General features: G+C 42.3%; 1 protein-coding gene and 1 pseudogene across 13 annotated transcripts in view; one reads left to right on the forward strand and one right to left on the reverse strand.

The window, feature by feature from the left end:
* ZMIZ1 (zinc finger MIZ-type containing 1) overlaps positions 1-24976 on the reverse strand; it is a 386929-nt gene that overhangs the window by 265848 nt on the left and 96105 nt on the right. For 11 of the 12 annotated variants that reach the window (XM_081007652.1, XM_081007657.1, XM_081007656.1 and 8 more), the window contains exon 3: positions 2249-2355. The exons of the other annotated variant lie outside the window; for it this stretch is intronic. The gene's annotated coding sequence lies outside the window, so the exon portion shown is untranslated. The remainder of the gene's footprint in view (positions 1-2248; positions 2356-24976) is intronic. 12 annotated transcript variants of the gene reach the window in all.
* Positions 10337-11575, forward strand: LOC308478226 (glyceraldehyde-3-phosphate dehydrogenase pseudogene; annotated as a pseudogene). Its single transcript has one exon. The product of its transcript is annotated as a glyceraldehyde-3-phosphate dehydrogenase pseudogene (transcript).

Below are 24976 nucleotides of genomic sequence, written 5' to 3' on the forward strand. Positions count from 1 at the left end.
AATTGGTAGTTCAAAAAACCAAAGTTTCAGTTGATTAATCAGTGGGGGTCATTTTTAATCTGTGGGACTGAGAGTTAAGGGCATTATTTTACGACTATTTTACTTCTACTATTACAGGAAATTAAACGGAAAATGCTAGGGGCCTTTCCACCTAACCATTTGTGGTTGCTTTTTTGTTTAAACTGCAGGCTCATATCTTCTGTTTCTAAAAAATAAAATAAAAATGCAAATATCTGTAAATTTAAATCTGATTTTAATCAGATAAAGAGGAAACAATTATTCAACTAAAATTGTTTAATTGGATGACTGCCCTAATAAATGCACAGAAGATTGTGGCAAATATTGGGTTATGTAAGAGTTACCAACCTTTTAACCAGAGCACCATTTCAGCCACACAGAATACCCTATGCTGTAGCATAACTTTTGTTCATCTTACAAATTGTTAGAAATTCTTAAAAAATCAACTTTTATGTCATGTGGATTCTGTATCAGCACAAAGCTGGTACAAAGCTCCTATTGCAACAGATGGACCTGTCACATCAGCTGATTCTTAATTCCAACAGATCCATGTTTTAAACTCATTTGTGGGTGCTTTAAGGACACCTATCTTCATAATTAATATAAAAAAGTACACAAAATGTGCTATACAAGCTACTCTTGGGATTAGAAATTTTACCACAACATGGCTTTGCTGAAATATGGGGGACTATGTTTAAGTACTGGTACATCAATTGTTGTGCTACAAATCAGTAACTACAAGGGCAAAGCATCACTACCACAAGCGCATGCATCAGGTGAACACACTTGGAAATGCAGCAACAACCTATATAAAAGAAACAAAATATTGCAAATAACTAGTTTAAATTGTGCGTGGGGGGAGGGAAGAAGGGAATTTTAAAAACTCGGTGGATTTCACAAGATAAAGACTCAGGATTTTTGGCAAGGGAATGATTTTGTGGCTCACCCCCTCCACCAGTGTACCCTCTCACATTTGGGGGGGAGGCAGCACCTTCCCCCTAGAGACATCTGGCCTAATGATTACTCCAGGAGACAAGAAGCTAGAGAGAGTATGTGGGCAATTGCTTAGCAGCCATCCTCTTTTGCTTCAAGGTAACCTAGGCCATCTATTTATCTCCCTACTGCCTCTAACAACCATCTGTGTGCTGCTATCCAGTCCTCTCCACCCAAGCATGAAGATGACTTAATACTAAGCCACAGGAGCCAGCATTTCCCTACCCTTCAGTGGCTCATTCCTGAAAGTTATCACACAGCTCCAAACAAAGGAGTGATGACAACAAGAAGAAGTCAGCCTCCACAGAAGTTGATATTGAAAAGGAGTGTTCTGTTCCTAGCTAAATTAGCCCTTTTAAGATTCTTCACCAATGAACTTCATTCTATTGGCTCCCTTTTTTATCTTCTCTTTCACACTACAAATCTATCCTTTGTCTTCATTAGGAAGCAGACACGATGTTCAACTACACTAGCCATGTTGAAGAAAGACACAGGATAAAGAGACAGAATTGCCTTTCATGGTTAGACCAAGGTTCACTTCCAGTTTGTGACAAACCACTGTTTGCCATTTTGCCTCAACACAGCAAACTGTTTTGATATCAAAGCAGGATCTCAAAGCAGGTTTGGGACCCTGACTTGTAAAAAAAGGGGGGAGTGCAGAGAGTGAACAAGCACCAGGGATCTAGTTCTCATGGTGATTTTTATTCCAAACATCCAACACTCAAGCATGTATCACTTCCAAACATGCAAGTTGCACTCAGCTGTCATAGTTAATAACCATAGCTGGCTCCAGATGACAGTGAGATCAGGCTTTTTCTGAGATTCCAAGACCAGTAAAGGGCCCTCTGTCCTATTTTTACTTTGCATGGTACAACCAAGTGGGTTGGAAGCAAAAGAGAGAATTCAACTCATGTTCTCTGCTTCATACCAGTTAAGGAAACCCACTGAGGGTGCCTTTTCTTAAGACCACCAAAGTCCTAGCACTGCCTAAAAGCTGCAGATAGACCTACTCTCCATGAATCTGCCTAATTCTTATACAGCAGATACTTTCAAACAAAATTCAGAAGGTCAAAAAGTTAATCAAACAACATCAACAGTTGCTGCAACCATATTTCTGTAAAATAGACCCTACCTGTCATAATAAAAATAAACTCTCATAATCCACAAGGGACAACATAATACAGACACCTCCAAATTCTGAATTGTCAGTTTTTCATAGTGCAAGTGGAAATTTTACCTTTAGGTGGTTCAGCATTTAGGAACAAAAACTGCGGGTCTGATTAATCTCTCACTCAATACCAATGGTAAGATGTGCAACTTGATGGCAAACTCCCCAGGCTTGTTCTGCAAGGAGAAAAGTAGAACAAAATTTCTGATAAATTTTCTGATAAATTATCACATTTGTACCATGCTCTCCCACTCAAGGAGATGAGAAGAGCATTTTAGCCTCCCAACAGACTTGGGAGGTAGCTTAAGTAGAGACAGTGATTTGCCCAAACCCAAGGGGGAGTGATTCATTCAGTGAACCTTGCAGCCAAGTAGAGCTTTGAACCTCCCGGAAACATTGAAACAGAGCCCTCTAGCTATAACACACTGGCTGAAAGTTCTTCTCTGCTCAGTGGCAGAAATATAGAATGTTTCTCAGAAGGATTTGGCAGAGACTCTTCTCTCCCCATGTGCCCAACCTAAACCTGTTCCAAAGAGTTGGAGGAACCCCCATAATAGATTTAAGGGGTGTAAGGGAAGACGAAATTTCTTTGTGTGGCCAAATGTCCTTGCACTAGCAGAAGCACATTGCTGAACACCGCTCAGGGCTTTTGCACCTCCATCAACTCTGATGGTTTCTAAGCATCACATGAGCAGTAAAGGAGCTCACCAATGCAGAACCACTGGGCTACCTTCTTATTTAACTGATCTAGTATTTGATTTAAATAAAAAAACTCCAGTGTCTGACAGAAGGCCTAAATCAAACTGACAACGCACAAATGGAATTTCTCATCTTTGGACATATGTCTAGATTTGCTTTAAGAAAAAAACATTCTGGAGGAAACAGAACTATTAGAAGCTAGTTGAGAATATCCAAGTTCCTCCCATTCAAGGTGATGAAATTCTCAGAACTGCAAACTTTAACCAGTAGGTTAACTGGTTAAATGGCAGCGACAGGTAGGTGGCTATATCAGTATGGCACAATTTGTTGCTGATTTTACACTATGTTGCTGCTGGGGATATACTGTAACTGTAACATAGAATGTAAAAAGAAATGCTAAATCTAACCCTTCTTTAGAGGAAAGGGTAAGTGGCAGATTTTATTCACTTGCAACTATGTTAACACTTCCTTCAGTGTCTCAAAAAGACAGCCGCATCAAAGATTTGGGTTAGAGGCTCATTTAAATTTAATCAATCAGTTCAAAAGGTCATGATTACTCAACTAAAATTCATAAATTGGTTGACTATATCTTAGTTTGGGGTGTGCATCTGCACAATGAAAATGCTAAGGCTCAAGAATTTGTAGGCATCTGCATTTTGAAAGAATTAAATACAGAAGAATCTAGGAGGTATGAATGTCGCTCCTAATACAATTCTGCCACTTCTGTACTTTTCTTGCCTTTGAATGCTAAAATATTCTCTTGCCAACTCTCAGCATAGCTGCCTTTCCATCAAACAGTCAGAAATGTTCAGGGGCTGCTGATCTGTTGCCAATACTTGGGGCCAAGGAATTATGAGAAGGTGCCTTTTTAGCCAATTATCATGTTGTTATTTATATTACAGAGCAATGCAGGAGGCTCCTGCATGCTAACACCTTCACTTACAGTTATGGATAGATTTTAGCAGCATTGTGGCTTTACAAACTTTCTAAGAAAATCCCTTTAATTTCAAATTGAATTAACTTCAGATCAGGCTGCTTGTGCCCCTGAAGGTACGTATTTTCTACCTTTTGTTATACACATGGGAAGAGCTGGGTGATGGAGTAAAGCTTCTACTGGACAGATGTGTTGCAACACACCAGAGCTTTCTATTCCTTTGCTGCTCTTGCAGCCATTCAGCACCTTGACCATGTTCAGAGGACCAGATACTAGCTTAATTAGTGAAGCTATCAACAAATCTGTATATTCACATGCAGCTCTTTCATTCCTGCTTCACTGCTATTTTTGTGCAAGCAGGAAAACAAAGAAGCCATTAACCACAGTTCCCAGTTTACAGGTAACTGAAAACTATGGTTAACTGTGACTTCTTGTTTTGTTGCCCTACTTGCATGAAGGGGCTGTATGGATATGAAGTTTGCCCTGGCTTATTAAGCCAGGATTTTATTGTGTAAACCACATCACTATGCAGCAGCAAAGAGATTTGCCAATGAGTGTGCACTTGAAGGGGAGCTATAGCCAGTTCCTGGCTCTCAGATGAATGAACATCCAAATAGTTGGCAGGGACTGCTGCAGCAAAAATGAGTGTTGAGGCATCTTAAGTACTAATAATGAGCTTTCACAGGCTCATTATGAAATACTTTATCAGATGCATGATGCACACATTTTCAAAAACAGACTAGTTTCATATACACATTACATTTTCAGATTTACATGTAAAAAAAATCAAAGATCAACAACACTTAGTTATACCAAAAGGCAATCTGTGGTAGTTCTTAGGTGTGCCATCCCAAATTAAAGATTTTCAGAGCTGAAGAAGTGAAAGTGGAGATAGTATTAGAGAAGTCAATGAAGAAGAGGAGGAGGAGGAGGAGGAGGAGGAGTTTGGATTTGATATCCCGCTTTATCACTACCCAAAGGAGTCTCAAAGCAGCTAACATTCCCCTTTCCCTTCCTCCCCCACAACAAACACTCTGTGAGGTGAGTGGGGCTGAGAGACTTCAGAGAAGTGTGACTAGGCCAAAGTCACCCAGCAGCTGCATGTGGAGGAGCGGAGACGCAAACCCGGTTCACCAGATTAGGAGTCTACTGCTCTTAACCACTACACCACACTGGACCCAGGCTTAGGAAGGCATGCATGCTTTTAGCATGGAACTAAGAGACAGGGAGAAGGCCAAGGGACTGGGAACTGAATTTCATATATTAATAAGCAATAACTGATAAAAGTCTTTGGCTCCTGGTAGTAGTGGTAGTTACAGTGTTTGAAAAATCAACACTTCATTTATAAGGTTGGAACCAGTTAACTGTAGCAAGGTAGATCTCTGACTCGATCACATGATTTAAATTGTTTTCTGGAATTTGGTTTCCTTTTTTGCTTTCCTAATTTTTCCAAACCACTTAGTTTCTCTTCAAATAATAACAATAACAACAATAACAATAATAATAATAATAATCCAGCACATTATTTCATTACATGGGACACAAAAGTTTGCATTTGATGGAAATGGTTCCCTTCAAGTGAAGCCTCAACAAAGCTTCCTTGTATATTAAAAAACCAATCACTTCTAAAGTTCTTTTTCTTTTCTTTTTTCTTTCAGAAAGCATGGAAGGGAGATAGCCTGCAACAAAGGCGACTACATTTTTGCAGGACTCGATTGACTTTCCAACAGTGTGATTAGACCAGGAGAGCACAGCTGCAACTTATAAATGCCCAGGCAGGCACACATGAGTGGCGTCTCATCTAGTCTGCCAAAATTCCAAGCAATTAGAACAAATAACACTTTCAGCTCTTCTGCAAGTTACCGGGATGGAGAATAAACACCACCAGTGGAGGAGAACCGTCGGGTGGGAAAAAGACTTCTTGTTTCATAAGGGTTACTTTAAAAAAAAGTTATTTATTTTTAAATTTTCCATCAGAACAACCAACCACTTGCTTGCTCACTCCAAAGCGTGGCAGTCCCCATGTCTCCAGAAAAAAATGGAGTTTGTTTCTTCTTCCATCTTACTCCCAGTTGGCCAGAATCCTACTTTCTTTCTGATATTGTTACTCCCGGGAAGAGGTAAATAAAATGTGGGTTTTGAACTGGAGTACAGTACTATATAGCAACCAAAAATCCTTAACAGAGAGTCTATGTCCTTAACAGACACTTGGATATTGCTTTCTTGTCCAACACTGGCCCAATTGGACTTGAAGGCAGGGAAGGGGCAAGTTTTTAATTTTCCTCTCTTCTCTTCTAGCAAGCCTAATGGCATTCTGCAGACACCCTGCCCAATTTCTTCAGCAGGTGCTACCCAATTTATGTGAAGTGTTGCCACCACAAGGTCAAATGGAATAGGTTGGGTTGGGTTTCCCCCCATTGCTCTTACAGTTCAATGCTATCCTTCCCTCCCAAAGTTGCATTTCCATTTGCAGTATGAAAAAAAGTGGGGGAGGGGGAGTTTGCACGTGGATTGTAACTCAATTTGTATCATTATGAAAAGGTTAAACCCGGAGTTGAGTCTCTAAGACGGTTGGGTGATGCCTTGCACTCCTCCTTCTGGCAACTCTGCAGCCAAGCATCAAACACATCCAAATTCTTATCTGGCTCAGATTAAAATCTGATCCACTCACTCAATACCACCCCCCAATAAACAACCTTTCCACTTCCCTTCCTTTAAATATCCCACATACCACAAGAGCTGGGGCAGCATTCCAGCACCAGGGGAGTGAGAGGAAGGGGGTCTTTAGTTTCCTCCCTGTGCTAGGACATAGGACCCCCCTCCACAACCCTTAAGGAGAAGGGAGGGAAGGAATGGTGTCTTTCCCCTCTTACTGCAGCTGCTGTCACTGGCTCAGTAAGGCAGTCTTTTAAAGAAATAGAATGGGGGGGTGTCCATTTTTGTAGGCTGCACAGCTAGGATGGTGGATCTGATTGTCTCGGAAATAAGCCAAGCCATATTCTGCTTCATTGTTTTTAAGTAGCTGAGTTTATTTTCAAGCTAACATCGTACTGGCATGACAGGGACTTGCCCTTCTCTAAGAAACAGTCATCTTTAGGTCCAGAGGCACTGCAAGTTCTGAACAAGAAGAAAACAGGATTAGCGTAGTCAGTATGGCTAGAGATTAGCAGTCACATCCTAGCCATGTTCTCCCACTGATTCCAATGGGGCTCAACTCTCAAATGAGTATGCATAGGACTTCAGCCTAATCCTATGCATGTTTGCCCAGTGTATCCTGTTGAGTTGAGTGGGACTCCATTCAACAGCAAATAGTACAGTGGTACCTCTGGCTACGTACTTAATTCATTCCGGAGGTCTGTTCTTAACCTGAAACTGTTCTTAACCTGAGGTACCACTTTAGCTAATGGGGCCTCCCGCTGCTGCTGCTGCGCCACTGCTGCGCGATTTCTGTTCTCATCCTGCAGCAAAGTTCTTAACCCGAGGTACTATTTCTGGGTTAGCGGCGTCTGTAACCTGAAGTGTATGTAACCTGAAGCGTATGTAACCCGAGGTACCACTGTACTGGTAAATATGGGAAGAGAAAGGGTAAAACAGCCAGCTGAACTGTTCAATACACTGTTACATGTGACTCTTAGGCTAACTGCAAAGTTAGAAGGAAGCCAGGATTATGGGTGAAGTTCACCCTTCAGTGGCTTGCACAGCCCTCTTGGCACCAAAGTAACCAACTGTCATCTTCGTGTTAGATCATGCAGTTACTGGGAACGAAGCCCCTCTCTAACAGTGTTGGGAAGATCCACTCCAACACACACACCGCAGAAAGGATTTTTATACTGCAGCCTTCTCAAAATGAGCAAGTGCCAATTTCTACTCTGTTAGGACTAGTAAATTTTTATGTTTGTAATGTGTGGTTGTCAGAAAGAAAATAGCAGGCTTCTTGATGAAAAGCCCAAGGTTGGAAGTACAAAATAGCAAGGCAAGGAGTTGCTTATGGCAAAAGCTGGGTCTGTTGATTTGGTTTTAGATTATACCTCTTCAAAACCTGAAAAGATGTCTCAATAGGGAAATATCCATCATTCAGACAACAGCCTCAGACAGACCACAATCTGATAGCTGTCAGTGCCCCCCACACACTTCTGCCAACCTATTTCCCCATATTTTATTGTTTTATACACACACAGAGAGAGAGAGGGCCTTTCCTCAAACAACTGACAGTTGAAAGTCACTTTTCCTGAATTAAAATTGGTATCCCACTTCTCTTTTGCAATTTGAGGTCAACAAAATCAGAATTATAACCATCCTCAGAGGTACTCACTTTCTATGTTTTCCTACATGCCATACAGACATGCACTGGGGCTGCACACCTACCAACTAAGGCTATTTTTTCAATATTATCTAGATATGTTTACAGCTATGAATCCCAACTTTAAAAATGGCGTGGGGACATATCAGGTTGCCAACCCAGTAGGTAGGTATATCCTGCATACTATATAAACATTTTAGAATGCTGACTTCAAGTTGCTGTGCTTGAAGTCTATCTGCCACTGTTACTTCATCTGTAACTTTGTTTTATAAATAAACCATATAAATAGGTTCCCTTTGATTGCTCAGAGCATGCAGCATTAAGTGCTGGGGCATAGCTTTAGGCATAATTGTACAACTGAATTCATCAGCTGCCTAATTATCATGCATTTTGCATTTATTTCTGCCAATTAGAAAAGGAAGAAACTATTAACAACTTTTACATAAATACCGTATTTGTTCTCTGCAAAAGACATGAGGCTAATTTGCCAGCGATTAACCGATTATCTAATTTTATAGCTGTCACTCTATAAGATGCCACTTACCCCACACCCAGTGGCAAACAATAAAAAAGACCCCAGAAGTTCTCTTTCCCCACAAACCCCTCTGATTTCTGACTTCACCATGCCCTGATGAAGTTGCATGGCTGCTGATCTCTTATTTCCCCCTCCTACCCTCAGTAAGGTGATTTGATCCATTCTTCGCACCATTGAAACTCTCAGGTTTTCTTTTCCCAAGTCTTCCTGAAATTCTTTTGAGAGCATGTGCTGGACATCTTTTCCCCATGTCTGAGAGCACCATTTTTGGAACACGCACACACCCTGATGCATTGAGTGCAGCACTCCCAGCCAGAGCCAAACATTAATTACCCAAATTAAAATGGTAGCTAGAACATGCAAATTCCTATTCATATTTTTTAAAAAAACAGGTCCTCAATGTAGAATATGCTACATATTATGCATGTTTACATCTTTTTTTCAGGAAAAAAAATTAATGCCACAAAAGAGGCAATTTAGATCACAGATTTTAATGGGTTCAGTGAGGGAAATTAAAAAGGAGAATAGTATTATTTCTTCATTCCTCCTGGGTAACAGGAGGGCAAGAATAAAAGAAGCCAAGGCCTGCTTACCAATGGATACAAAGGACTTTACAAGCAGAAAAGCAAATAATTACTATGTTTATCTAAAAGTGTTCTAAAAGAGTAGGTATAAATCCCGCCACTTGGAATGATTTCCTGTCAATTGTAAACGAAGCAATTAAGTTTATTTCACTAAAACAAATTAATGCATATGAGGCCAAGTAAAGGGCAATCTCTACTTTTGTAAATTATAAATTTGTTTAAAATTACTTAAGAATATCCTGGGGGGTGGGGTGCATTAATGTTATATCCTTCTCTCCTCATCCAGTGGTCTCATCACTCTTGAAGCCACTTCTCCACCTCTGCTTGTCTCACCTCTCTTGATTCCCGGTATGTTGTCACAGCAGGGCAGGAAGTTTTTGGCATGTCTAATTTTGGGGTGTGTGGTGGGTAGTGGTGGTGGTGCCCTTAGGATTTATAAGAATTTGAAATTAATCTGAACTTAGGTGTGTGTGTGTGTGTGTGTGTGTGTTTCTTTGTTTGAAAGAGAGATAGATATATTTTACAACTTGTACTTTATAAAGTATACATTACCCCCTACTGATATAGCTTGGGACAGTCTAAGAAATAGTAGGTTTGTTCATATATGGTGCGGAGGGTGGGGGTGGAGGACAGGGTTTTAAATAAGATTGAAAACCAGTAAAGCTTCCTAGCAAATTGTTTGTTTGGAGTCAATGCACCAAAGCCATGTACAAAATAATGCTTTCCTAATTGCCATTTACAAATCAATTGTTTTTACGTTCAGAAACCACCTTTAAGCACTGCTGAAATACCAGCCCTCCTCTCCCCTTGCCTTCTACCCACTGAGCACATTCAGCCTTTGATTGCCTGGTTGCTGGTATCACTCTTTTGCGCCAGGGCAGGCCTGGGAAGCATAATCACAGGTCCGGTATCTAACACTCCCATTGATAGCTGGGTTCACTGCCAAATCTAATTTGTATGGAGCACGATATGGAGGCAGATGGAGAGAAAGGGCCACCATGTGAGGCTGCCTTTTATTCTGCTCACTAGCCTCAGCAAGAAGCAGTTCACTGCCTCTTTACAAGCTAATGACACTGAGGTTCTTGAGCATGGCCAATAATCCTCCATCAAGACCTCCTCACTGCACTGCGGAGCTGAGTTAGGTCAGGGACCCCTCGGGATCACAATTTCCAGAGACGAAAATGGTGAAAATCGGAGTTAACGGATTTGGCTGCATTGGCCGTCTGGTCTGCAGAGCTTCATTTAACTCTGGAAAAGTTGAGGTTGTGGCCATCAACGACCCTTTCATTGATCTGAACTACATGGTCTACATGTTCAAGTATGACTCCACTCATGGCCGTTTCCGTGGTGATGTGAAGGCCGAAAATGGGAAACTTGTGATCAATGGACATGCCATCACTGTCTTCCAGGAGCATGACCCTGCCAACATAAAGTGGGGCGATGCTGGTGCGCAATACGTTGTTGAATCCACTGGTGTTTTCACCACCCTAGAAAAGGCCGGCGCTCACTTGAAGGGCGGTGCCAAGCGTGTTGTAATCTCTGCCCCATCAGCAGATGCTCCCATGTTTGTGATGGGTGTCAATCATGAGAAGTATGACAACTCTCTGAAAATCGTCAGCAATGCTTCTTGCACCACCAACTGCCTGGCACCCCTGGCCAAGGTCATCAATGACAACTACGGCATTGTGGAAGGCCTTAAGACCACAGTCCATGCCATTACAGCCACACAGAAGACTGTGGATGGTCCCTCTGGGAAACTGTGGTGAGATGGCAGAGGAGCTGCTCAGAACATCATCCCAGCTTCCACAGGTGCAGCAAAGGCTGTTGGCAAGGTCATCCCTGAGCTGAATGGAAACTCACAGCGATGGCTTTCCGCGTCCCAACTCCCAATGTTTCTGTTGTGGACTTAACATGCCGCTTGGAGAAACCAGCCAAGTATGATGACATTAAGAAGGTTGTGAAGGCAGCCTCCGAAGGCCCTATGAAGGGTATCCTGGGATACACCGAGGACCAGGTTGTCTCCTGTGACTTCAGTGGTGATACCCACTCCTCCATCTTTGATGCTGCTGCTGGCATTGCTCTCAACGACCACTTTGTGAAGCTGGTCTCCTGGTACGACAATGAATATGGATACAGCAACCGCGTGGTAGACTTGTTGGTTCACATGGCATCAAAGGAGTAAAGGCAGAGTTCCATTTCTTAATTTTCTTACAACTCGGCTCTGTATCTTGCAGTAAGAGGCCTTCTCTTGTTCCACCTGCCTCTGAGGAAGTGGAGAGGCTGGAAGAAACTTGACTGTTTCCGTAACATCTCCCCTCTCAATAAAGTCATCACTGTCTCAAAATATATATATATATATATATATAAAAATCCTCCATCAAGCAGTGGCGTAGCGTGGGGGGTGCCAGGGGGGCCGGCCGCACCGGGCGCAACATGGGCGGGGGGCGCGCTCGCACTAGCAGCTCTCTGCCTCTACTAAAATCCACGGGTTAGGGAGCCCGCGCTCGCTCGGCTTGGCGAGGAGGTCGCGGAAGGGGGAGAGCGAAGCCTTCTGCCGCGGGCAAAAAAAGGAGAGGAAGCCGGGTGGGCGGGCGGGCGGGCTGGCTGGCGGGGGTCTGGCTGCGCCTGCTGCTGCCGGTGCAGGGCAAGGCAAGCAGAGCGAGGAGGAGAGAGAGGGGAAGGGGGGGGAAGCAGCTAGGAAACACTGCGGTGTGGAGGAGGAATCAATTAAGGAGAGAAAGCGAAAAGCCTTGGAGAAAGGGAAAAAAGGAAAGAAAAGAGGCAGCTCCAGGAGAGCGCGGGGGAAAGAGAAGCCTCGCTGCTGCTGCTGCTTGGGAGAGTAAATTACTGTACTTGCCTTGCCCCGGGTTAGGGGGCGCAAATTATTTGCCTTGCCCCGGGTTAGGGGGCGCAAATTACTTGCCTTGCCCCGGGTGCTGATAACCCACGCTACGCCGCTGCCATCAAGCATGCTTTGCCAGCATTATAGTTTTCCTCGGGGTGTGGGGTGGGGAATGTATCTTGAACACTGATCTGGTGGCTAAATATTATGTTTTAGGGTTGGGTGCAGAGGGGGGAGGGAAGCAATATGTTATATACCTGGGGTATGCAACCTCAGGCCCGGGGCCCGGATGCAGCCCAATCGCCTTCTCAACCCAGCCTGCGGATGGTCTGGGAATCAGCGTGTTTTTACATGAGTAGAATGTGTCCTCTTGTTTAAAATGCATCTCTGGGTTATTTGTGGGGCCTGCCTGGTGTTTTTACATGAGTAGAATGTGTGATTTTATTTAAAATTCATCTCTGGGTCATTTGTGGGGCATAGGAATTCATTCATTATTATTTTTTTCAAAATATAGTCCGGCCCACCACATGATCTGAGATATGGTGGACCGGCCCACAGCTGAAAAAGGTTGCTGACCCCTGTTACTTCCTCTACATTCTTTTAACAGCAGCTTTTACTATATACTTCTGCTCTAACCTTTAGTGTGTGTGTGAGAGAGAGAGGTAGATAGATGATGAGATGATAGATAGATAGATAAGTGCAACGGGTGCAACTAGGATAGGTGGTTATTGCATAAGAACATAAGAAGATAAGCCAAAACCCCACTCAGCCTAGCATCCTGTTCTCACAGTGGGCAACCAGATGCTGTGGGCATCTGCTGTAACCAGGATCTCTCCCCACTTGTCATTCCCAGCAACTGGTATTCAGACACATGCTGCCTCCAACAGTGGATGTAGAATACAGCAATAATGACTAGCAGCAATTGGTCACCCTTCAAAATCCTGCTTCTTTTGCCAGCCCTTCCAAACTCTGAGATGAAATGCCAAGTCGGTAGAATTATCTTGTAACAATGCAGTCCCCTTCTATATCCCAGCCTCACTTATTTCTGTCTCAGTTTATATCCCAATGTATCCAATTGGTTTCAGGAAAACAAAAACTGTTAATTAATGATAGTGCTAAAGACTGAGTGACAACAAATATAAACATATACTTCAAAATAACTCCGTGCGTATTTTCCCAGAGATTAAAAGCCCCCAGAAGATGCTTGGCTCAGAAAGAATTCCATCCTAAACAAAATTCTAGATGTGAGACAAGCCACCAAGAACTCACATTTGGATCATTTGTATTCAGTACATGGAGTGTATTATCAAGAAGGATATGTAATTTTTATGGCATGGTAAGGCCAGAGCCTAAAAGTATCTGGAGGGTTATAAATCACAACCAGCACCTAAATCCAGTGGGTTTTTTCTGAGGGAATTCAAGGATATGCAATACTGGCACCTTTTTTTCTAGAAGAAAAGCCTATCTAAATCTTTCCCAGATTATAATCCAAGGCTCTATTTCAGGCATAGGCAAACTCAGCCCTCCAGATGTTTTGAGACTACAATTCCCATCATCCCTGACCACTGGTCCTGTTAGCTAGGGATGATGGGAGTTGTAGTCCCAAAACATCTGGAGGGCAGAGTTTGCCTATGCTTGCTCTATTTGGACATCACACCAAAGCATGGTGAAGAAAGGTTAAAAATGATTTGGCAAACTATTTCCTCCATTTCCAGAGGATGCTGCATTATGGAGATGGTGTTGAATTTAGGAAGCTGAGGGTTGAGAGAATGTAAAACAAAAGCAGGCAAGTCTCCCAAAATCATGGTTTGTCAGTAAGATCTTCTAATAATGTTATTGGCCAAGAAACAATGTGAACTTAAGTCTCCATAGACTCCAACACTCTGTTGGTTATACTGGATTAGCTCTCATGAGTCGATAGTCCTTTGTTGGTTCTTGTGAACACCATTGTGTAACTATTGCAGTGCAATTGGTGCCAAATACCAAGAAACATTAAACAGATATTGCTGAGGACACACAAACAAAAAACACTTTAAAACCCTCAAAATTTTAGCATTTTTTTAAAAAAGACAATGCTTATATTCGGTCTTTTAGGTGTTTTTCTTGGCTAATCAAAACCCACACTTGTGCCAAAAAGCACCCTCTCATCAGTGACTTAACTCTGCAAGGTGAGTTTTATGCTTTGCTCTCTGCTCCAATACACACAGCACATTGCAAGTATGGAGCTGTGCTGTCAGTTTCCAGAGCCAGGATACCAGAGACCATGCCTTTTTGTGAATGAGAGACTGGCCTTCTAGTTTTGATACTTTGCAATGGTGCTATAATCCAGGTATCAGCAGCACAATGCTCCATCATAGTGTAAAAAATGGTTATTGCAGATTATTATTGTCCACCATGCATTTAACACACATACACACAGCTGGAAGCTAAGGACCATGTGGTGAGGATGATTGATGGCATGCAGCAAACAACAGCCAACAGCAGCATAGCACTCCTGTCAGGCTCTATAATGCAGCCCCCACAGCTGCTGCACTAAATTCTGAGTTGTTTAGACAAGGAGGGAGGAAAAGGGAGAGTAGCAAAGGCAGGATGTTTACTACAATGAGATTTACCTCCAAAGCAAACTTAACTGGTCCACGATGGGCAGAAAAATTGTTTGGAACGAGAATAAAAACAAAAGAGTGGGAGAATGTTGCAACTAAAACTATTTTGGGTCAATTTAAAATGTTTTAAACGAGCTGTTGGAAATCAAAATAGAGCAGCATGCAAATGAAAGTGTTACCTTCTCTGCACTGGGAACTAACCCTTCACCTTGTTTTTAGTTTTGAGTACATTAACCAAGTAGCAGTTTTGGAAATCTCTCTTGCAGATAAGATGCTCCCTCAGGACTGTATGGGGAGAACAGCAGCAGCAGTCCTTAGTCTCACTCTCTTTTCTCAGCCAAACAATGGAGTCAGTATTTCCCATATTTAAATGAGAAGTCTTGGAACAACTTAACTCTCAGCTCACGCTAACAACAACAACAACAACAACAACAACAACAACAACAACAACCAATCTCCCAGGGTAAGAGAGCATCTTACTTTTAAGGAAATAAGGTCTCCTGGTTATTAATTCTCACAGTGAGGGCAACTAAAAATGGAAGGAGGAGTCAAAAGTCTGAGGGCCATTCCTGATGTATGTACTTCCTGGACAAAATCCAGGACCAAGGGGGCCAGTGGAAGAGGAGGGAGACCATCTGAACAGTACCACTGTATGACCATCTGACTATCCTGTAAAGCAGGGGTCAGCAAAATTTTTCAGCAGGGGGCCAGTCCACTGTCCCTCAGACCTTGTGTCCCTCAGACTATATTTTTTGGGGGGGATATGAATGAATTCAAATGCCCCACAAATAACCCAGAGATGCATTTTAAATAAATGGACACATTCTACTCATGTAAAAACACACTGATTCCCGGACCGTCCGTGGGCTGGATTTAGAAGGCGACTGGCCAGATCCGGCCCCCAGGACTTAGTTTTTACCTCCCTATGCTGTAAAGCCTTGAGAAGCCTGTGAAGTTGTGTGAGTTGGATTGTTTGGGTTCAGTATTTTAAAGCTACAGTCCTAGACATGCTTACGAAAATGTAAGTCCCATTGAATCAGATGGACTTATGCTTGAGAAGGCAAGCTTCAAGTTGCATGGTTAAGTCTACATTCTGTGGCTATTTTACCTTTTAGTGGGGGGGGGGCACTCAAGCCCAGGGGCCAAATGCAACCCACCCCTCTCGTTGGGACTCTTCTAGGCTATGGCACCTCCTCAGTCAATACTTCCTTTCCCCAGGCCTCACACTTAACCAAGCCTACTTTGCACCCTGTCTTGACAGGAATGCACCCTTGAACTGTTGCTTGTCTGGATGGAGGACAGTGTGTGGAACACTAACCTTCCCCACAAAAGGTCAAAAATGCATTTGTTAGTTTCATCCACTCCTCTGACACACACCCCACTGGCACCCCTAGGAGGGAATATGGCCCTCTGTATGAAAAATAAAATAAAATAAAATAAAAATTTATTATTTATACCCCCAGCCACTCTGGGTGGCTCCCAATGGAATATAAAAAACACAATAAAAGATCAAACATTAAAAACTTCCCTAAAGAAGGCTGCTTTCAGATGTCTTCTAAATAAATAAATAAAAGGTTGCCCACCCCTATTTTAGGGGATTAAAAACTAAACGCGGGTAAATTTATTTGCTTAGCATAGACAGCAAGTTAAAAATGAAGTCTTGGTAATAGAGATTGCTTTTTTAAGAGGGGGGGATTTGTGAAAAAATAGTCAAGCAATTATATTAGCAGGTAAACTGACCACATACACCCCCCCCCCGACTGAGGCATCCCCTTCCACTTAGCTGTTTCTGCGATCAGAAAGAAAAAGAAAAAGGTGGTGTTGGGAAAGAACAGTTGAAAACCGTGAAGGAAAAATCAAAGTCAGCATGTAGCACACCAATTATTCTGACTTCAAGTCCACAGAATGTAAACATTAAGGGCATACTGTCAGGGCGGTCAGGGGAGGGCTTCATACTGACTGCCATTACTACTGAGAATTGGGTTCTCTTTGGTAAAAAGGTTGGGGTCTGACCAAGTTCATGGCCTGCCTGACAAGCCATTGCTGACCTCAGCTGGAATATTCTTTCAACCCTGCAGCCCTCGCCTCTCTCGTGCTTAGGCTTTCTCTCTATCAGTCTCTACGATAGCTCACGTTCCCGTGTGGGTACCATTTTACTTCCATCAGGAGCGCAGGCTTGTTCCAGCAAGAGGAACAGAAGAATGGAAAGCGGCCAGGAGCTGGAATCTTCCAAGAAGCCACAAAATTAGTCTCTCCAGAGATCTTGATGCAATTCATCAACTGGTTTCTCTTCTCTCCGCCCCCCCCCTTCCCTTTTCCTTCAGGGCTGTGGGGCAGGAAAAATCAATGGGATTTGTGCTGTAAAAGTGATCATCATGACAGGGGAAAACTCTGCAACAAAATTGATTTGTTTAAATATAACACCACAATTGAGCAGCATGTGTCAGTAGAGGAAAATGAAGGGGGGGAAAGATGAGGGAAAGCTCTCATGATTTGCCACAAAAAGCGCAATAAGTAATACACTTCTAAGCTATGCCAACAAAACTGATTTTCCTTGAAGCAAAGAAAACAGGTTTCCAACTTGTTAGAAAAAGAAGGAAGAATCCACTTTTTTAATGCACCAAAGAGAAAAAAGTACAACTGCCAATTTCTGTGGAGAAGAACTGAAGGACAGTGTAGTGAAGAGTGAGGTTTCTGATGTTTCTCCTTGCCTCTGTATTTTGCCACAGTGGACTGTAGCCCATTAAAGCTTATGTTTCACCACCCCATGCAATTGTACACAGCTTAACAATAGAGTCCATTTTAGATTATCTTTGCCATCGTTGCTGTGAGTACCCTAACAACAAGGTCAGAATCAGATCTATCTTCCACAGAAAACCATATAAGAGCCAATTAGGAAGCCATACTCACTATACATTCCTTTGCTAACCTCCTACCCCATCCTGCAAATAAACAAAAAGATTATAGAAGAGCCCCAAAGACTTTTCCAGCTATGAAATCTGGCTTAGTTCCCACATATAATTGAAGAAGATACTCAGAGCAACGTGATGCCTTGCACTGATTGCAACAGGATGAGCTGGGGCTCTCATTTCAAAGATCCTTTGCACCACTGTCTTCTCTGCATTGCTCTTTCAAAAAGAAAACATACGCATGTGGCGTCCATTGGGAAGGTTTCTGACAGCAATTGTCAATATAGCCTGTTAGAGTTGTTGTGAAACTTTCTATATTAACTCTTTTTATATTAAGGAGGAACGTGCACTTAATGGAGAGAGAGAAGTTTTAAAAGTAGTGGCATACATTTTCAAGGGTAGAATAACTGAGGAATTGGCTGGTGCTTCTCAGAGTCTCTAGGAGCAACGTGAAGGCTGTAGTGGTCTTAATTGTGAAAAATGTTGGACAGATACCCATGCTTGAACTCTTTTCAGAGGGAGCATCTGAAGAACTAGGTTGATCATGGAGTGAGCACAATGAAATTCTGAGGCTAATTAAAAGCCACTAAGTCACTGGATCTAGATGGCATATATTCAAGACTTCATTAAGAAGTCAGATGTGAGGTTTTTGTTCTTTGTTCCAGACTCCTGGAAAGCAAAATAATGTTGATCTTAAAAGGGGGAATCAAAGGGAAGACATGGTATTCCAGGTGAGTGAGGAAAAAAGTTTATTCAGCATAAATTGGCAGAAAGTATCTCTAAAGCCAAGACTGTTATATCAATAGATTGAAGAACAAGTCTGACCAAGGAAGAATTAGCATGGCCTTTTCTGGTTAAGGGAAGTCCTGACTCATTAAGCTTTTCAAATTCTGTGAGAATGCTGGCAAACATCTGGATAGGGATGAGCAGATGTGGACTTCCGTTTTTAAAAAAACAAAGTTCCCCTCCAAAAGCTCTTGGAGTTAATTCAGTGGTTTTAAGATATGAAGAGCAAAACAAAACAAAAAAAGGAAGCAGTACAGTGTTAGAAACTGAGATATGAAAGCTAGGAGCTAAATGGCACCTTAAATCTAGGTTATGGTCACAACAATGGAATGTCCGGGCACACTTTTTTAATAACAAGAATACAAAGCTGAAAAATGAATGAACTGCAGCTAAAATATTATGTTCATTTTTCACATGGTCACTCTAGTCTTTCCCCTGCCCAGCCCCCTAATATTCTTAAGGGGGTCTCTTCTCCAGTCTTCAGAGAGTAACTGGAAGTGGGGAGGCAGAAAAAAGCTCCTCTTTTCCTTCTACTCTGCAGTTTTAATCTGAAATCTTAAGTGCAGTACTGCACTGAGAGCTCAGAAACAGCTTGCGCTAATGAAATTCCCTATCGCAAAATGCGCCTAGAACAATGGGAGTTTCGAATACTGAAGCAGTGGGTAGAAGAACAAACTATTCTCACAACAGAGAGAAGACATAGGTGGTGTTCCCTTGCCCCAAAGAATCTATATCGGAAGTGGTGCTATTTAATTTGTTCACAAATGATATGGAGTCATATGGTAAGCAGTGAGGTGGCCAAATTTGTCGATAATACCCAATTATTCAGGAGGGACTGAACTGTCCCAAACCAGCTGCGAAGAGCTCCGAAATGATCTCTGAATCCTGTGCAAAAGGGCTATAAAATGGCATATGAGATTCCCTGAAAGAAGTGCAAAGTGATGCGTACTGAGGCAAACAATCCTGATTTCACATATGGCATTAGAACTGGCAGTGATCAACCCAGAAAAGAGGTATTGAGATTGAATTAATAGGCCAAGAAAGCATCAACATGGTGTGCATTAAATTCAATGATGGGTTTATTAGGAGCAAGATTTAGAATGATCAATATAATTTATGCCTAAATTATTCATATGCACACATACACTGCAGCTGCATTTCAAATACTCTGAAGAGTTCTGGTTGCCCTCAGTTGGAATGTGTAACACCTTTACTGCACTAGTTGCTGCTGCACGTCCAAGCTCAATTCAAAGCGATGGGATTTGCCTTCCAGCCCTCAGCGGTTTGGAACCAGGCTATCTGAAAGTACTGATTTCATCCATATTAACGTGCCTGCACTTTGAGAATATCCCGGAGGCCCTGTGAAATCAATTCCAGTAGATTGATGAGTACAACAGATAGGGTTGCCTTCTCTGTGATGGCCCCATGCCTGGGGAACTCCTTTCCAAGTGAAGTCTAACTGGCCCCATCAGGCTTTCAGGATCCATTTGTTTAAACCTGCATTTGCATAAGTTTGATTGTGCCACTCTTTGGTTTGGTGCTATATGATCATTTGCTTTGCTTTCTGTACTATTATGCTAAGATTACATTATATTGTTAGTACTGGTTTGTTGGCATTGCATTGTAGTCTTAATTTTTATGGTGGCTTGCATGCTAGAAACAACCTTGAGAGGGTTTGACCCGGAAAGGCGGCCTATAAATATTTTAAATAACTAACTAAATAAAACATTCAAATGTAGCGCAGGAAGCCCTGGAGCCTTGGCACCGGCACAGAGTTTTCTGGATCAGCTTTGTTCTTGAGCTTCAGCACGTTTGCTGGTTGCCAAACCATTGCAAAGTGCAGGATATTTTACTGGGTGAAGACTTTTAACAGCCCAGTTATGACCAGGAGGCTGCTGCTCTTCTTGATGACAACATGTCTGATACACACCAGACTAAAGGGGGGGGGGGATAAATTATCCTTCCAAGTGTTATAAATAAACCTTACGATGGAATTTATTTCACAACACCAGTAGTCCGGCCTCTATTTCACGGGATTCAGCCTACGGCAGCAGCAAAACAAAGTAGTAGGAAAACAAGAGCTCTCAGCCTGTCCAAATATTTCCAGAGCAGCGCTTATGCAATCTGCAGAACATTAAGTACTCAAGAATTGTGCTCTGTTGATAGGTGAAAGAACACGTTTGAAAAGCGACTCCATTTGCCAACCAGCTTTCAACAAATATGTACACAAGCTGTGCCTGCAGACTCTTACTTGCAAGTCGCCACCACCTCCTCCGCCTCCTCTGGCTGGAAATATTTCATAATGGATTATCCTTTTTACATCCAAGTCAGTCAATGAGAAACAAGCAACAGAAAAGATAGCACTTTTCAGGAAGGCTGAAATTTCTATTTCCATTTTATTTAGTTTTTTTAAGTAGGTGCCAGGTTTTACCAAGACATTGCACACAGCAGCCCCCTAGATTCGAAACCTGTGCGTGCTGGTTACAGAAACAGCGTCTGCGTGTGTTCAGAGGCTGGGAGAGGCAGCTGCAGGGACCAAGCACGGGAAGGGTTTTACACACCCTTACTTGCCCCTTTGCTGCAAATCACACTTTCTCCCTGCAGCTTTCCAGGTGATCATCCTTCAAATCTCAGGGCTGTCAATAGATTCCGGAGCTGAGCACTGGCATAAATTAAGCTCTGGGTTTAGGTTTCATAAAAACCTAAGGAGGTTTTTACTGAGGACTTCAATGGACCCATTCACACACAACCTCCTTTGACAGAGTCAGTTGCCTTTGGTACAATCAATATTACACACACACACACACACACACACACACACACACACACGGCACAATCAAGTGGGTGCCTTATGTCCAATCATCACCCCACTGGAACAGAAGATTGTGACTGAGTAGGGGTGGCCTATTATAACAGATATGCCTGTGCCTGAGAGGTCTGGCCTAATTATGGTAACAGAGGAGATAGGATCACAATACCTCAAGGACTGCCTTTCCCCATATGAACCGACTTGGACCATCATTTGAGGCCATTTTTTGTGTGCCTCCTCCATGAGAGGTTCAGAGGATGGCAACACAGGAACGAGCCTTTTCTGCAGTGCACCTCCAGATACGTCCAGGAAATAACACTGAACTAGACAGATACTGAATCAACTCGATTGTCTGTCATGGTAGAAGGCAGCTTTCTATGTTCCATTTGGAACTGACTCCAGGGTTGCTGGAGGTGTCTCTCAAGTAGGACATTAATATGTCTGAACCAGAAAGGTCTATGGGCATGCAGGACAAAATTATCTATCCCTCCTGTAAGTGACCACCCAAGAAAGCATATAAGGTTCCAGCTAGATAAATATAACCAGGTCCCTTTCATGGGAAAGCCTGTATAGTTTCAGAGGAGGCTTGGCCATGTGATGCCTTTGAATCCATATCAGAAGCCAAGGTTGTGCTTTGCATTTATTTAGGGTGTTTATATCCTGCCTTTCTTCCAATATGATACTCAAGGCCACATGTACTGGATTCCCAGGCAGTCCCCCTTCCAGACATAGTCCAGATCCATACACTGGTGCCCTTTGGAGATCAAGCACCATTTCAGGCAAAATTACCTTTATGGAGAATACAGTTTTCCTGCCCTTAGGTAAAGGTAAAGGGACCCCTGACCATTAGGTCCAGTCGTGACCGACTCTGGGGTTGTGGCGCTCATCTCATTTTATTGGCCGAGGGAGCTGGCTTACAGCTTCCAGGTCATGTGGCCAGCATGACTAAGCTGCTTCTGGCGAACCAGAGCAGTGCACGGAAATGCCATTTACCTTCCCGCCTGAGCGGTACCTATTTATCTACTTGCACTTTGACACGCTTTTGAACTGCTAGGTTGGCAGGAGCTGGGACCGAGCAACAGGAGCTCACCCCGTCGCGGGGATTCGAACCACCGACCTTCTGATCGGCAAGTCCTAGGCTCTGTGGTTTAACCCACAGCACTACCCGCGTCCTTTATGTGCTTCTTAAGGGGGGTTACCCTATTTTGTCTATGGCTTGAACAAAGTCAACTGTCTTTTCCTCCATGCTGGAAAATTTCAAATCCAATACATCAAACAGGTGAAGGGGGCAGGGTGAGTGAAGCCCAGCCTATGTATGCAAGGAAGTCCACACACAAAAGAAACATTTAAGCTCTTAAAGGCTGTGTCAAAGCTTTACAAGCCTTGCATTACTCTAGCAAATCTTTAAACAGCCAGGAATGGTGACAGTGAGTAAACAAAGGATTTTTCTAGTAATTCATTAGCAGGGTTATGTGCCTGAGGGACAGATTACCAGCACAATTTACCTCAAACAATCTCCTGCCAGGCTTCAACCAAGAGTGGGAAAGAAAGGGAAAAAAACCCACATTTTACAAATGCTACAAACCAGAGCATACCTTCAAGTGATGTGAAATTGGTTACTGGGCCAATTTTGAGTTGTGATAGGAGTATGTAAACTTTCAAGTTAGCACAGAGTTCTGTCTCAAAAAGAATGAAAAATGCTATGTAGCATAAAACATGCACATTCCTAACAAAATGGATTGGCTCTTCAATGGCTGGCCCTTTAACTCTTCTAAGGATAGCCACATTAGTCTGCTGAGGCAAGAACTACCAAGTCTTGTTGCACTTCAAAGATTTACAGATTTCTTGTGGTAGATTTATTCCCTGCTTGGATTGGAGTCCACTTTGCCTGATGCATGAAGTAGTTCCCTTAGTTGGCTGACAGAGAAAAACAGTTTGTAAAATAGTAGGATCCAAAGACCATGAAATGCAAGAGGTATAAAAGTTCAATTGTTTGTATTTTCTTTATTAAAAAAACAAACATTTTAGATGAAGCTGGCTCTGGTCTATGGAAGCTTATGGCATAATGAATGTATTGATCCTTATAACAAGACATTGTAATGGTGTATTTGTAACACTAAAAGTTTTGATTGTAGGTTTGTGTGGGTTTTATATTTTTAAACTGTTATATGTTGCCTCAGCAGAAACACAACATATTTATTGTATTACGTTAATATGAGGATATCACCTTATCCATTTTTGATCTTCTCCTTTCTGGGATCAACATGCTACTACATTCCACACAGTTCATGCTTAGGAGCATGAATGCTCTCTTAAACATATATACAAATGCAACATCTGCACACAGAATAAATGATGCAAATAAATGTATATATAGTTAGCTACTTTGAAAACTATATGTTAAAATAAGTTATGAAGATATCTGAGGAAATCAAAAGGTTTTGGCAAGAGCTGCAGCATCAGAAAGCAAGAAAGGAGAGGGAAGGCTACAGAGCTTACGTTTCAGTGAACAGTAAGGACAAAATTGAGTATTAGTCATGAGATAAGCATGACCACTAGAATCCCTAGGTAGCCTCCTTCTGGCCTTAAGCTAAACTAGTTTGGCCCTCACCCTGCATGGATAAACATACCTTTGTTATCCCTGTCAACGCTGTCTTTAATATTGTACAAAAAACAGTTTTTGTGATGTGTTTTGAAAACGAACCCTTTAAAAATAGAAGACATGAAAAGACAAGGAAAACTTGGACCAATTTAAAAGCTAAATAAAAATGATGTGTTGGCTTTTCTAAACTTGTACTGAAACCAAGCATTTAATCAATATTATGGATTACCCATTGGCCTCAACTCGTAGTATTTCTGCAATCGTGTTTAATGCCTATTATCACGCTCTTTATCAGGACATTGATCTGCTAGCTTTCAAAAATGTTCTACCATATTCCAGATTATTTTTTGGCATGAGTGTGTGTGTGTGTTTGCATGCCCCCTCCTCCCATTGCAGCATCCAGACTTGGTCGAGAGAAGAACGGTGACAGCCATCACCACTGGCAAGCAAAACAAAGCTTATGGCAAGAGCCATTATTCCTGGGTTATTATTATGGAAGGAAGAATGCATACGAAACCTAATCCATCTCATACAATGGCAAAGGTTTGCATTAAACTCTTTCAAAGCACTGTTAGATAAAGAGACTTCACCCTGAAAAATGTATCTGAAACACATATGCAAGGTTTCCTTAACTATACATTCATTTCATCCCTCTCTAAAAACAGATATTTCTGAAAATAACCAAGAACCTATCCAGGTACTATTTTGATCCAAGGATTCTACCAAGAGCGAGATTGTGAAATTCTAACCTTCAATAAGCAGGAAATTATGAGAAGCGCTCAAAAACTATTTAGTGAGTGAGATCTCTGCTTCATATGAGTTCTCCTGCTTCATATGATACATTCTACTCATGCAGGAAGCAGAGTAAGGTAGGAGAGGCAAGTCTGAGGCTGTTCTCAACTGTTCCCAACCTCCCAACAGAATCTCAGAGGCAAAACTGTGACTGAAGAAGCCCAAAAAGTCCACCTACAGATTAAAGAGTAACAGTTCTATGCCAGCATGAGCTTTTCAGGCAGGACCCTATGTTATCAGATGCATAAGCTAAGGTCTTCTAGTGCCAAAGAGAGATTAGATTCAGTGGTAGGAAAGTATCTCAAAGTTGGGGAACCACAACTGTGAAGACCGTATCCTGAACCACCATCTATCTCACTTCTGAGGCACTCTCAGGTGGTTGCTTCCTGATGTTCTAATAAT

Source organism: Podarcis pityusensis, assembly GCF_964106645.2.
Source record: "Podarcis pityusensis genome assembly, chromosome: 5".
In the NCBI taxonomy this organism is placed as follows: Eukaryota; Metazoa; Chordata; class Lepidosauria; order Squamata; family Lacertidae; genus Podarcis; species Podarcis pityusensis.